This window comes from Scardinius erythrophthalmus (assembly GCF_964197995.2).
Source record: "Scardinius erythrophthalmus genome assembly, chromosome: 1".
In the NCBI taxonomy this organism is placed as follows: Eukaryota; Metazoa; Chordata; class Actinopteri; order Cypriniformes; family Leuciscidae; genus Scardinius; species Scardinius erythrophthalmus.
In genome coordinates this window covers 23,530,793-23,546,914 of record NC_138221.1, presented here as the reverse complement: position 1 = coordinate 23,546,914, position 16,122 = coordinate 23,530,793, and the positions used below count along the sequence as shown (strand labels likewise).

Below are 16,122 nucleotides of genomic sequence, written 5' to 3'. Positions count from 1 at the left end.
GGAGTTTTACCTTTTCACAAGATGTAAAATAAGTATCTGATCCCCAGAGTGTGTATGTGAAGTTTTAGCTCAAAATACCCCACAGATATTTATATATAGCATGCTAAAGTTGTCACTTTTTGAGGGTGAGGAAAAACGCCTCGTTTTGTCTGTTCCTTTAAATGCAAATGAGCTGCTGCTCCCGGCACAGAGGGTGGAGCTTCAACAGCTCCTGTCCTTTTACCTCACTCATGCACTGCACTGAATGCGGTGAAAATTTCAAAAACTTTTAGCCTTTTATGTTTAAACCGAAGTCAGAAAGATGGAGAGACTCAATAAGAAGTGACAACATGTAGACAACATTTCTGAATGGTTAGTTGATGAATTTGTGTAGCTTTTGTGGTTATATTCTATGAAGGACTAAAAATGACAGAACGAAAAATAAATAAATAAATAAATAAAAGTAGAAATAAATAAATAAATGCAGAAATAATAGTAAAAATAAATACATTTTGGTAATATAAATGGCTATTTCTGTATTTTTACATGTATTTATTTATTTATTTATGCATTTCTATATGTATTTATTTATGTATTTATACATTTATGTATATATTTATGTATTTATATATGTATTTATTTATATATTTATATATGTATTTATTTATACATTTATTTATTCCTACATTTATTTATTTCTGTATTTCCACATTTCTACATTTATTTATTTCTGTATTTCCACATTTCTACATTTATTTATTTCTGTATTTCCACATTTCTACATTTATTTATTTCTGTATTTCCACATTTCTACATTTATTTTTCCCTGCGCATGTATGCTAATTGACCAATGGATAAGCCACGCCCCCAAACGCGATGAGCCAATCACAGTACGCATAGCTAACCCAATACACTTGGACATTCTCTGCTTCCTCGTCCATTGCAATGGATTGCGGGGATCAGTTTTCATTCGTTTTTGTTTTTTCTTGTCATTTTGGCTTTTAAACAGTGTGTGTGTGTGATTTTGGTTGGGTGACAGTTGTAGGTTACAGTTTGACAAGAGTTTACAGTTTGACAAAAGCACAATGTTGTGTTTTACACAAATATAAGTAGGCTAAACACTTTGCAGTTTTAATCATGTCCTGTATGATCAAAATGGAGTATATTTTTATGTTTCCACTGTTCGATCGCGCCCCGGCGCCCGCTCTCTGAACACACACACACACACACACACACACACACACACACACACACACACACACACACACACAGTGTCACACACACACACACACACACACATTCCAGCAATGCAATCTTGACATCGCAGCCTGTTCATTATTCTGCGCTCCCACCGAATAGAGCGTCAAATTCGCGCGTATCCGCGTCTAGTTCGACGCTTGAACATTTTGAATCCAAAGCGAATAGGACGCGCGTATAAAGCGAGCGTTTGAAGCGAAATAGTACCAAAATATAACGTTTACACTGTGAACTGTAAATCTTTGTTCTGGAGCTGAAGCTATCGACCTTCTCAACAATAAAATGTTTAATATAACCCTCCAATGCATATTTAAGGCCCTTTTGGTGACATCGAGATGATATATAATCTTTCTGTCTCCAAAAAATCCTCAATTGCCTCCTGTGAAATGTCTCCTACTGTGACAGCTACCATAGCGCCTGTTACCGAATGTTGAATGTTTGTCTGAGTGAGTGGAGGGGGCGTGGCTTAGCCATGTCAATTAGCATACATGCGCAGGGAAAAATAAATGTAGAAATGTGGAAATACAGAAATAAATAAATGTAGAAATGTGGAAATACAGAAATAAATAAATGTAGAAATGTGGAAATACAGAAATAAATAAATGTAGGAATAAATGTACAAATAAATACATATATAAATGTATAAATAAATAAATATATAAATACATAAATATATAAATAAATGTATAAATACATAAATAAATACATATAGAAATGCATAAATAAATAAATAAATAAATACATGTAAAAATACAGAAATAGACATTCATATTACCAAAATGTATTTATTTTTACTATTATTTCTGCATTTATTTATTTATTCCTACTTTTATTTATTTATTTATTTATTTTTCGTTCTGTCATTTTTAGTCCTTCATAATATTCTAGTCATTGATTAGTATATTCTGTCTTGATAACCTATAAATGGTGTTCAGGGGGCGGGGTTTATGTAAATGTTAGGGTTCATGATGTCACTAACCCGGGAGGAATGACGTGTAGTCACTACCAGCCGTTTGTTGTAGTCCATAAAAAGTGATTTCTTTAAAATAAAATATCTCCTATTGCTTTGAACTTTGAGCGTTGTAACTTTGTTTGTTTGTTTGTCTTGTTGCTTGTCCAATTGTTTTGTGTTGTCATTGTGGTAATCTGTAATAAAACAATTTTGACTCGAATCAATATTTTGTGCAGGCCTATCTACACTCTTAGAAAAAAAGGTACACTGTAAACCCAAATAAGTTGAGCCTACTCAAATGATTTGGGGAAAGTGATTCCCTCAGTTAAATTGAGTAATAAAATTGACAACTCAATTTAATTGAATTGACCTAATATGGTCTCTTCATTTAATTAACTTAAGCATTTAAGTTATCTGTACTTAAATGTTTAAGTACAGATAACTTAAAAAGCCATATAGACTTAACTCAAACTTTCCTGTTAATATATTGTTTCCTTGTATTAAATAATTTATAACTTTTTTACATCAACCACTTTTATACGTTTATATGTTTATACTTTTATATGTTTATACTACATTTACATTAATTTAACAGAAACATTGCTCATAACAATAAGATCATATATTTAAGACACACAAACATCAAAATCAAAAGCTAATTTTTAAGGGACTGTTCGTTTTTTATTTAAGGGGCTACCGGAGGTGTTTTGAGATCTGTAGTGAAAAAAGACTTGACCCTCCTTTCGCCAGCAAGAAATTTTTCTATGACCCTCCAAAATTATTGTGAAAAAAGGCATGACCCTCCCCGATAATTTATTGATTACTTCTGTACTGGTTTGCATTTGACAAAGATTGTTTTTTTTTACCACCATGGCAAACGACTAAACTCTTTCTCATCTTGGCTGTAACGATAGACCAAACGATTCGGTTCGTATCGCGATTTTTGACTTTAGATTTGAAAAAAATCATGTTTTCGGTGCTGATGCGGACCAATAAAGCACCTAAAAGCTGTCACAAAGAACCGGCAAACGTAATGATTATGAATAGGCTATGTCAAATATAAAAAGGAGAGATTTTGCTGACTCGCGATCTTCATAGCATTGAACACGCCAGAAAGAAATGTCTGCAGAGAGCAGTCTGTTTTCTTTCGTTTTGAATTGTTCTGTTTAAAAGAAGACATTTCAAGCTTTCTATATATTTCTCAGCCTCAGGTCTGTGAGGCAAATAGCCTACTTTATACACTGAGTTTCGGTTCATTTATGAGACGAGAGTCCAGTTCACGCGCTGGCGCCTCCATGTCATGATTATCTATTTTCTACTATATTTACTTCTTATTTATTAAATCCAGATGAAACATTGATTCAAATTAAGATACAATTAATAAAAAACGAAATTCACTTTAAAGAAAGGCTTTGTGTTTTCTGTTTGAGGTCTCTGTGAAAGTTTTAAAGTCGCTTTCAGAGCGGTCATGTCCGAGAACTGTCTCGTCCGTAACATTATTTTTTTCCTCATAAATGCGCACAAGAAAAATAAAATGAAAATAATATGTTCTGTGGAGGCCGACCCTTCTTCATCCGGTGGGTACACAGCAAAAACTCCAGTGTTAAATTAACACTCCTGGGAGTGTATATGAGTCCACTCTCAAAAGTGTAAAGTGTTAAAATATGAGTGTTAAATGAACACTCAAGAGTGTTAAAGTTAATGAGATAATTAAGTGATTAATTTAGTGATGATTGAGCATTATTGAAGACACCTGATGTTAACAAGCAGAATCACTGAAGGAGAAAATCACAAATTGTAAGCCACCGTTATGCTGATGGGTGTTTGCTTTAGTTGGGCTCTAGACCATTATACGTTTACTTTAGATTTTGTTTGGCTGTTATATCTTATAACTGCCAGATGAACAAAGAAAAAAAAAGTGATCTGATGATGTTGGTTATATTATGACAATCATCATTTGAACTTGATCACTGAACTCATTAAGTTCGTTATTTCTGACTTAGATTTATGTTGTTGGTTACAGCATAACTGTGAATCTGCATAAATATCCAGAATTTTAGATATAATACAAAGGATTTCTTAAAAGTTGTTTTTTTAAAAAAAAATCAGTCTTTTAGGCACACACATATGTCAAGATTCAGTCTATGCATCTCAACAATGGTGAAGAGCAGAATATTCAATTAGGAAAAGTAAATTACATAGACAATTCAGATCATAATTTATTCATACCGCAATGCATGATGGGAGCCATTAATGAGTTGTGATTGGTGGCAGCCACTGCAACATGCTTTATTATTGTCACCATTGTTGAGATTCACAGGCTGATTATTGATGTCTGTGTTTTAAATAAATTTATTTGAAAGTCTTTTGATCAGAACAATGGTAATGAAATATTTTTGGATTATATGATAAATACTGAAAATCATAATATAGAATCACAGAGCTGCCGTAATTAACAAGTTAAGCCATCTCAATAAGTTTTGTTTTACGGATCACAACATGATTATGTCAAAACATAACCAACTCCATCCGATCTCATTTCTCTTTGTTCATCTAACTGTTATAAATCAATAACAGCAGACAAGCAAAATCTAAAGTAAATATATAATGGTCTAGATCCCAACTAAAGCAAACACTGATCACCATAACGGTGGCTTACAATTAGTGATTTTCTCCTTCAGTGAGTCTGCTTGTTAACATCAGGTGTCTTCAATAATGCTCAACCATCACTAAATTAATCACTTAATTATCTCATTAACTTTAACACTCTTGAGTGTTCATTTAACACTCATATTTTAACACTTTACACTTTTGAGAGTGGACTCATATACACTCCCAGGAGTGTTAATTTAACACTGGAGTTTTTGCTGTGTAGTATTACTTTTGGTTTGCGCAGTGTAATTCATAGAATTACTCAAAAATATTTTGCCACATAAAAGTTTAAGATTTTTTGTGTCACGTCACGTGTATTTCCCTCATATTAAATATAAACGTAGATAAAAACGTAAATGTAGACTAATATTTTTCTGTCTGGACTCCTTTTTGTTTCAATATATTGGTATTAAATGCATTTTCTGAGAATTTATATTTCAAGTTTTGACTGCAAATGTCACAACCATAATGCTGGAACTGCCCAATTTTAAAGAATTTATCCTCAACTAGTTTTTTGGTGTAGGTCTACGCATTTTATTATGTTAATAAAATAAAATAAAAGGCGAGACCGAGAGAGATACATGGAAAAATATATGCACCAAACAAGCCACTTTAAAATTCTCCTTTTAAAATGGTCCTGTCCAGCTCAGAGCCCTCTTCGCCGCTGGTCCTGCCCAGCACAAAGCCTTCACCGCTGGTCCTGCCCAGCATAAAGCCTTCACCGCTGGTCCCGTCCAGCACAAAGCCTTCACCGCTGGTGCCGCCCAGCACAAAGCCTTCACCGCTGGTCCTGCCCAGCACAAAGCCTTCATCGCTGGTCCCGCCCAGCACAAAGTCTTCACCGCTGGTCCTGCCCAGCACAAAGCCTTCATCGCTGGTCCTGCCCAGCATAAAGCCTTCACCGCTGGTCCTGTCCAGCACAAAGCCTTCACCGCTGGTCCTGCCCAGCACAAAGCCTTCACCGCTGGTCCTGCCCAACACAAAGCCTTCACCGCTGGTCCTGCCCAGCACAAAGTCTTCACCGCTGGTCCTGTCCAGCACAAAGCCTTCACCGCTGTTCCCGTCCAGCACAAAGCCTTCACCGCTGGTCCTGCCCAGCACAAAGCCTTCACCGCTGGTCCTGCCCAGCACAAAGTCTTCACCGCTGGTCCTGCGTAGCACAAAGCCTTCACCGCTGGTCCTGCCCAGCACAAAGTCTTCACCGCTGGTCCTGCCCAGCACAAAGTCTTCATCGCTGATCCTGCCTTCTTCAAAGCCTTCTTTGCCGCTGGTCCTGTCCAGCCCAGAGACTTCTTCGCCCCTGGTCCTGTCCAGCCCAGAGCCGTTTTCGCCCCCTGCCTCATCCAGCCTTGTGTCAGATTTTGATAATTTGAAGGGTCTCCCGCCTGAAGGGTCTTCTCTGCCATGGTCGCCTGAAGGGTCTTCTCCGCCATGGCCACCTGCTCAGCCTGCACCGCCGTGGTCTCCTCCTCAGCCTGCACCGCCGTGGCCCCCTGACCAGTCTGCTCCGCCATGGCCGTCTGGACCATCCTGGAGTCCGTCCATCTACACCTGGTCCACCTCACCCGTCACAGACTCCAGGATTCAGTGTTTTATATTGTGGAGATCTGGTATTTATCTCATTTTCTGAAGAAACCCTAGTATCTAAGTAGCTAGGTAGTCTTTTGCTGTCAGGTCAGAATAGGATTAAATCTTCACTAGCTTGTTTAATCTATGCTAGTAAATCTAGGTGTGTCCCTAGACCAGGCATGGATTGGGTAATCGGGAGAATCGGGAGAATTCCCGGTGGGCCGCTTCACTTTTGGGCCGGTCGAGGATTTTTTTTTTGTTTGTTTCACATTTCAATGTCACATTACACACGTGGGTTGTACCATGTGAGGGAGTTCTCCCCTCCCCTACTATAGAGTTGGTTGGGTCCATAGCCCGTCTTTTCCAAAACGTTTTAGGTACACTGTTAGACCTTACCGGGTTTTTTTACAGTAAAATACTGGCAACACTGTTGCCAGTAATTTACTGTTAATTGTGCAGTTCTTTACTGTAATCTACAGTATGTTACTGTAAAATGCACTAAAACTCAAGTTAACTAATTTCACTTGCAGAAACCTTAAATTGACCAACTGTCATTTAAATGTATTAAACTAAAAAGTATTTAAAGTATTACTGTGAACTTATTTCATTTGAAACCACAACAAAACTTTTGTAAATAAAGAGATTTCCACTGGACCAGCAACTACACAGTCACCGCCTGTTAAATAAAGCAACATGCAGCGTATCATCAATGTATCTAGATCAGACGTCAGCAACCTAAGGCACGCGTGCCAACACTGGCACGCGGAGGGTTAATCGCTGGCACGCAAGTAAATGCGAGAGAAGTGTATGTATTTCATTCAGATAAAGTAGTCTACCTGCACACAGATCTACATTTTGATGTAATAATTCCTCATAGTAAAAAAAACCTCATTTTATTAAGTTAGGAGTAGAGATGCACCGATTGATCTGCTGGTGACCGAAATTAGCCGATTTTCACGTGATCGGCCAGTCAGTCTGACATGCCGATTTTATGCCGGTCAAATGCACTCGGGCTCCCCATGATTAACATCGCGCAACACCAGCATTACATGTGCACACGGAACGCACATGTAGGAAACCTCGTGAATTACGGCCGTTTCACGCATATTTTTTTCGGCGTGCATGTTAATCAATGAGTGCATTCACACCGGGAGCAGGAGCAGCGCGTGAGCGCCCAACAGGAGCGTCGCATGAGCAGCAGTGAAGCGAGGGTTTCGCCGCCGAGTCTATTTTGTCTGCGCTGCTCACGCTCAATAAAGTGAAAGCACACATTTGATGGACAAAATAAATATGATTTCAAACAAAAGTGCCCAAAATGCACAGAATGTGCATGCCTAGTGTTTTAACAAGAACTGGATTAGGTTATATCAGAAATAAAAGAAAATGAAGACTCAAAAATAATTATATAAAATGTACCCATTTAAACTTGTTTTTATTATTCAGTTTGGTTAAAAAGGTCAAACTCAATGAGAAATCGGAATCGGCCTAGAAAATTGTAATCGGTGCATCTAGGAGTTATAAATACTATTAAATTCTCTATCTAAATCTAAAACAAATTTCAAGAGAAATATTTAAATTTCTGTACTATTTCTGTGTAAGCCATTATGAAAATGTTTGTGTATTTATATGAGTGTGTGTGTGTGTGTGTGTGTGTGTGTGTGTGTGTGTGTGTGTGTATATATATATATAGGCTATGTGTGTGTTGTGGCACAGTGATGAACTCGGAAACTTAAAAATGGCACTTTATGACAAAAAGGTTGCCGACCCCTGATCTAGATCTTCTCCTGGACTGAAGCACAGGCTCTACTCTTCTGCACAATGGTGACCCAAAAAACAAGATTTTACAGTAAATTACTGGCAACAGTGTTGCCAGTATAAACCTGTTTTATAACTTACAGTTTATTACTGTTAAAATACATTTTGTGGGTGTGTCTTTTTATCTTACACTGTTAACCCTTTCAACCCCACAGGGAAATCCACTCTACAAAGAGTAAAAAGTAACACTGAGACAGTGTTGCAGTGAGATAATTAAGGGAATATGTAAGTGATTGTTGAGCATTAGTGATGAACACCTGCTGTTAACAAGCAGAATCACTGAAGAAAAGAGAAACACAAGAACAGAAAATAGAGAAACACAATAACTACGACTGACTTCCAGCCATTACACATTATTGCACTTATTATTAACCAGTATGACTTTATTTCTGTCATACAGAAGTTTTTAATTGAAAATGTTTGTTTGAAGTTACCATTATAGAGATCAGTGTTTGCTTTAGTTGGGATGCTGATGCTAAAACATTCGTCTTTCTTTTGCTGCTTGAGCTGTGCTTTTGCAAGTCACACTTGTGCGCACACACACAGTTTATGAATGATTGCGGTTGTAATACTTATGACAAAATCATCATATTGCCTGTTCATTCACTTAGGAATTAATTCTTATTCATTCAGAGTTTTATCCTCGATCAAAAGTGTTACATTAGCACTACTGTGAAACTACAGCAATAAATTACTATGACTCATTTTTTATAACACATCATGAATAAACCAAAAAAAAAAAAACCCAGAGCTACACTATGTTTTAGAAACACAGAGATATCACAATTTAGCACATTAATCTCAACAATGGTGGCAATATTTCTTTTTATTATTATTATTCATGCAGCAGTGCATGATGGGAGTTTTATATTATCCTGGAACCCAGCATGCATTGCGACATGAAACTTTTCACCATTGTTGAGGATCATATGCTGATTGTTGATATCTGTGTGTGTCTGAACCAAGCAGGAGTAAAATAAAATTGAATGCACTATATGATTGTTATTTTACAGAAAACCTGATTACAGAAATATATATTTCATTTTGTATACACAGATTTATGCTAAATATGACACACCCATAATTTCAATAACTATATACAGGAAAAATCTGAAAATCACAAAAGAACAAAAACACCTGATCATCTGCCTCTTGACTCTTTCTTGCTATATCAAATGTGTTTTATTAACTCACTATTACAGCAGTCAGAGAGAGATGAATGGTAAGAAGTCAAGGTACAAGAGACCAACTAAAGCAAATACTGATCTCCATCATGGTAACAACAAATTTTATTATTAACTCAATCTCTGTTAATTCTCAACAAGAAATTTTGTACATGTATGAAATAAATAATCGTAATTTGTTGTAGTTCTTGTGTTTCTCTTTTTTCTGTTCTTGATTCTCTGTCCTTCAGTGATTCTGCTTATCAGGTGTTCATCAGTGTCTCTATTCACTCACTTCTTTTCATTCACTCTGTCAAGTGGACTTTATTAGTGAACTAATGTAGGGAATAGTGAATGAGGGTATAGGGTGTGATTGGGAAAACAGCCTCTGAGTGTCGATTTTGAGCACTGTTCATTTACAGTATATTCCTGTAGGCTAGTTTTATTTTCTACGGTATATTACTGTTTTAATGGAAAATGGTATGATACTGTCTGAATTACGCCTTTTTTTTACAGCAAGGGCTAACAGTGTAGGCTACCGCGGCATCGCCGGTGGCGCTTACCGAAAGCTGGGCCGGCCCTACCGTAACGGTACGCGTCAGGGAGGATGGATGGGAGGAAGAGGCCAGGAGGTATGGAAGCTTGTTTCCGCCACAGAATAAAACATTTTAAAAGATAATTGCGACTTTTTATCTCACAATTGCGAGTTTACATCTCGGAATACATCAGAATTGCGTGAAATAAAGTCTCAATTGCGTGTTATAAAGTCAGCATTGCGAGATGGTCAAAATTGTGAGATATAAAGTCGCAATTGCGTGTTATAAAGTCAGAATTGTGTGAATTAAAGTCGCAATTGCTTCTTATAGTCAGAAATTGCAAGATATAAAGTCAGAACTGCGTGAAATAAAGTTGCAATTGCTTCTTTTAAAGTCAGAAATTCAGAATTGCGAGATATAGTCAGAATTGTGTGATATAAAGTCACAATTGCTTCTTATAAAGTCTAAGTGAATTATTATTTAACCTTTACATTATTTGTTGAACTATGGTATTAATACAAACTACACAATAGTAACAGCTGAACTGTTGCTTCATTTATCCAAATTGGAAAAAGTGCAAATTTGGAATTCCACCATGGAAAAAGTGGGCCGGTCTTGGGCCTTAACTCCAGGGCTGAAAAGTGGCCCCACTCCGGCCCTGCCCTACACACTCGTGAAACAATAACAATCATTGACAACTAGACATATGGATCAAATTCATGCTTACCCTCCAGCAGAATCTTTCCTGGATCCATCGTTGTCCTTGATCTTGCAAGATATACAATAATGCTCTGTCTATTACTTATAGAACTGTCTTTGTAAGATGAAGAGAGACTTAACAGTGTTTGTCTTTATGAAATAAAAATTTATTGAAATAAAAGATAAAAATTCTGGTTACACAATGATTAATATTTGTAGCAAATAATCATAAGGTTACAGGTTATAATACTTCAGCTTATCCAATCTAAACAGTGCAGAGTGGACGATTATAAAGGCTATTTACCTTGTAAGTAGTTCCAGCAATAGATGTAAAAAATAAATTGTTCTCATCCATTGTTTTCAAGTTAAGATAATACAGAGCAATACAAGCAAAAAGAATCTCAGTAAATAAACTGAACTGGAAGAGAGCTGATTTCTCCCCCAGGAATGCACACGACATCAGAATAAAAAATGCAACAACCAACAGTCAAAAAAGCAGTCATGTGTATATGGAACTGGGTTACATTGTTCCTTTGCAGTTTATTGTTTGTTTGTTTTTCCAGAGGAACTAAATCATGCGACATCAACCTTCTATTGCCTCAGTCAAGGAGGCTTCTGATGTCTACATAGTAATAAGTGAAGCTGGTAATGCTGTTTGTGGAGTTGTTCAACCAGATCTAGAGAGAGTTAATGTCTTTTATCTTCAGTTTATCTAAGGCTGTGTCTGAATAATGTTGTAGTTTGTACTCTTTAGAACTCTTTAGAAAGATGATTGAAAGAATGTTTCAGGAACATCACACTAACCTTCAAATAACATTCTAGTAACATTAAGGAAACTGGACATTTTAATGTTCTTGGAATGTTAGAAATCAATGTTCCTATAATGTTGAATTTTAAATCAAAATTAAGTTGAAAGAACGTTTGAGGAACATTATACCTTTAAAACACGTTCCTCTAACGTCAAGAAAACTGGACATTTTTCACGTTCCCAGGACCAACACTGAATATTTGGAGAACGTTCTTATAATAAAAGTCTGTTAGCTGGGTATGGCCCTCACTGACCTATAAACAACATGAGATTGTTACTCTGCTAGATTCATTCTCTTCTAACCTAATGCATGTATGTAAAACTAATAACATACAGATCGTCGAGGTAATGGTCGAGGTTCGTCAAGGTTCTCACAACTGAGAAAGGGCATAGATAAGGACACATTCTTAAATACAGACTAGCGCTACGAAAACACGCAACTCATACAACCAGAATGGCAAATAACAATGACGAAAAACAGAAACGCCCTTCCTGCCACACATGGAAGAGCAGAAGTGGAAGAGAAACTAGATGTTCTGTAATATTACTAATGAATCATCTTAATTTCTTCAGGACTAACTTCTCTCTGCTGTGGATCCTCTCATGTTTTTTCAGATGTGTTGACTGATTGAATCTCTTGTCACAGTGTGAACACTTGAAAGGTTGTTCTCCAGTGTGGATCCTCCTCTCATGTGTTTTCAGATTTGCTGAACGACTGAATCTCTTGTCACAGTGTGAACACTTGTAAGGTTTTTCTCCAGTGTGAATCCTCTGGTTCCGTTTTAAACTGTTCGCTGAAATAAAAGTCTTCTCACACTCAAAGCACATGTACTCTCTCACACCAGTGTGTATTTTCTCATGTTTATGTAAGTATGGCAGCACTGAAAAACTCTTTCCACACACAGACCATGAATGTGGCTTCTCCTTCGTATGAACTGTCAGGTGTCTCTTCAGGTGTGATGCCCGGGGAAATGTTTTGCCGCACTGATCACATGTGAACGGCTTCTCTCCAGTGTGGATCCTCATGTGAACATTGAGATGATGTTTGCATGTGAATCTCTTCCCGCATTGATCACATGTGAACGGCTTCTCTCCAGTGTGGATTCTCATGTGAATCTCAAGACTGTGGTTGTTTGTGAAACTCTTCCCACACTGAGTGCAGGTGGAAGATTTATTGGCTCTTCTTTTCTTTAAAAATGTCTTTTTAGTCTTGGAGCGACTCAGAGGTTTTTCTCCATGATGTTCCTCCTCCACTTCATTCAGTTCTTCACTGTCCTCGTTCTCTTCCATCTGGTCTGACATGAAAGAAATTTCAGTACATCAATATAATTCTAAGAGAGAAATATGAAAGTGAGCCTTGATGTATTAGCAGAAAGTACTAGACAACTGCTATAAAATATTATGATAATTCTGGTGTGTTTTAACAATTGTACAATACTGCAATATTGACAGAGAAAATGTATCTCGATACTTGTTAGGATTTTTTCGATAACATAATTAAACAATGTTTAGCTGACTCTGTTTTGTTTGGTACAAGCCTGTCATGGATAAATAAATATGAAAATACAACCCCAGTAGGTGGCGGCAAGTCCATGTCTTAAAGAGTGATTAATTGAATCATTAAATGATGTTTTATAAACAAAGTTCGGGAGGAGCACGTTAAATAATCAATCCAATCTACTCGTCATCGACGAGTAGCACAACGAAAAAACATGCAATAATTAAATCCCCCTCCCAGTACCATGCATAGTGAAATGATAGAAAAGACAGATGCATTATCTATGTTAGTTAATTCACCTCATTCGCGCGACTACCGCGCCGCACAAAATGCCTCATTTGCATCGCAGGACCTCTAGACGCGGTTAAATGCGTCTTTACATTGACTTAACATTGAAATCACTCACGGCAGACGCTGAAGAGTGAGTGAGTAATCAAAAAACCTTTGCTTTAGCCTCAATTGAGTGAAACACCGTATGTGTAACTTAGGCCATTCTCAGTGGTGTGACTGGGACACTAACTCTTCTTGAACAGATAATCAGATAATCAGATTGTGATGTTTAAAATATGCTGCCTTCCTTTCGACACACAGCTCCACTGCCCAGCGGACCTGCAACCATCTTGCAAGTGTTGATAGGCTATTACTCGTGAGGTGTAACCAATCACATAGCGCCGTGGGCGGGACATTGAGCATTAATGAGCAAGTCTACAGAGTGGTGATTACAGAGAGGCTGCGGCAGCTATATCAGAGCCAGCCAAAGTTGCGCATTTAGTATGGTCTGAACCCGCCGTCGACAAACGTGCGATATCGATCGTGACGGATTATGCAGAGTTGACAGAAAAACGTTACGCATTGCCGTATCAGATGAATACAACCAAGAATTAAAGCCCCGCCTCACTCAGTTCGGGTACAGGACCTGGTTGAAACACTCATGCATCTAGCTGGCAGAGTGCCAAAACTTCGCCGGCGCCTTCAGCCCCGCCCTAAACACGGTCGAGCCAATGCTGGACTAATATATCTATGGAGGTATTTTGTCATGTCAAATGTATTAATAATGCCATCAGAATGCAACCAAAGCCCAGGATAGCAATAAGTAGTATAAATAATTGTAAATCATACAAAATAAATGCCATGATCACTAGATTTTATACAGGTGTTAGGTTCAAGGTTCAAGGTTCAAAGGTTTTATTTGTCACATACTCATACAGGATGCGCAGTGAAATGTTTTTGTGACACGCACTGTACTTCTGTGCTCATTTGTAATAAAAATAAATGCAATGTAACAAAAATAAATAAAAAATGTACAAATGTTAAAATTCAATGGCTGTTTTTAAAAGTGTTGAAAATGTATTAAAAGTTTAAAAAAAAGTTCAGAATGCAGAGTTCAGAGCTCTGATTGCCGCAGGGAAAAAACTGTTCCTCATCCTTTCTGTACGTGTTTTGTGGCAGCGCAGGCGTCTGCCTGACCTGAGGGTTACAAACAGTTTGTTACAGGGGTGATGGGGATCCTTGATAATCCTTCTGGCCCTGTTGATACAGTATGTGGTGTATAAGTCCTGCAGAGGGGGAAGTGTGGTACCCATGATCCGCTCAGCGGTCTTCACCACCCTCTGCAGGGCTCGACGGTCCCTACAGGAGCTACTACCGTACAGTAATGATAGGCTACTATAATGATTTTGTTAATGGTGATCAGCAACCAAATACTGAGAATGTGGAAGTTACTGCCTTTTGCCTTGGCATGACTTCTCACTTTTTGCTGACAATACAAAGGCAGAGTACAGTAACTTTAAAATAGTGGTCAAAAGTCAAGTTTGAGCTCCAAAATTTTTTTTATGTATATAATTTCCATTACTAAAACATCTATTTGCCAGATTTCCAGTGTCCTACCTATAATTAATTTGATGGGACAACAAAAAATCTTTAAAGTCATTTTTCTCAGTTCCACACTCTAGCGACTTAAGGTCTTTTGCCTTTGTAGGGCAGTATTGTACCTGATATCCAAAATAATCAATATTGAATCAAATTGTGAAATTTGTGTCAATACCCGGCCCTAACTTGAACTGTAAAAACAGCACTTTAAAAATTTTTTATTTTATTTTTATACACAGTAAAATTGTGCTTCAAATAAAAAAAAAAGTATTTGCCTACAATTTATTCTTGTATAAAAGTATTTACATAATATATGTAGTGCCTTCCAGTAAATTACTTCGACGCCTCAGGGGTTTCAATAGATTGTTCATTTTATTCCAGTATAGCATTTTGTCACTAAACTGGTAAATAAACCAAAAGAAAAATAAAATAAATAAATAAATTGAAAACCATATGCCTGCTGGCGTCCATGCATTTCCAACATCCAATTCCAAACTTTTCAACACCTCAAGGATTCCTCCTTTGTCTACCTCTATGACACTAATTGGTGCAGGTGTGCAATTTTAACTCCTTCTGAGCCAAGGCCTTCCAAGGCCGCAAGGTCATAATTCACCAGCAGGGGTCATTAAATTAAATTTAACATAAATGTCACAAATGGCTCCTACACACCGGCCCTCTTATTGCTACCGGCTAAATAGGTACAATAACAAAAAACAAAATATGGAGCCATATTACTAAATATCAGAATATCATATCACAATATACACAGTAAAGATACAAATCTGTTGAATCATCAATCATCAGAATTGTCCACACATATACAAACATGAATACATTAGTTTCATTTGAAACACGTCAATTTTCTTTGTTCATTCGTGACAACATTAATTTCAATTCAAAATAAAGTCCATCAATGCAATCAATCAATGCTCCTTTTTAAAGTCCTTATTGCTCAGTGTATAACGTAAACAGTCCATTATGCCACAATAGGCATTGTGCATTCAAAAGTTCATTTCACTGTGTATGTGAGTGTTTATGTGTATGTACGTATGTGCATGTTGCAAGAAATTCCTTGCTCAAATAGTCCATAGTCCATTGTGCGTGTGTAAAGATCAGTATACATGTCAGTTCCTACAAGGTGAAGTAAACATTACATATACATTGGACATTCATATTCACATTTCATTTTCCAACAATAAGCAAACCTTTGTAATCGGTCTGTCTATAACACTTGTCTTTGTTTTTAAAGTCAAGCTACGAACAATCCCTTTTGAATCTTTCTTTGTGTCAATAACTCTCCCCAACATCCAAGATCCCCTAGGGGC

General features: G+C 37.2%; 1 protein-coding gene across 1 annotated transcript in view; it reads right to left on the bottom strand.

Moving 5' to 3' along the window:
• Positions 1 to 16,122, bottom strand: part of LOC308697603 (uncharacterized protein) — a 641,328-nt gene that overhangs the window by 259,148 nt on the left and 366,058 nt on the right. The gene's annotated exons all lie outside the window — the stretch shown is intronic.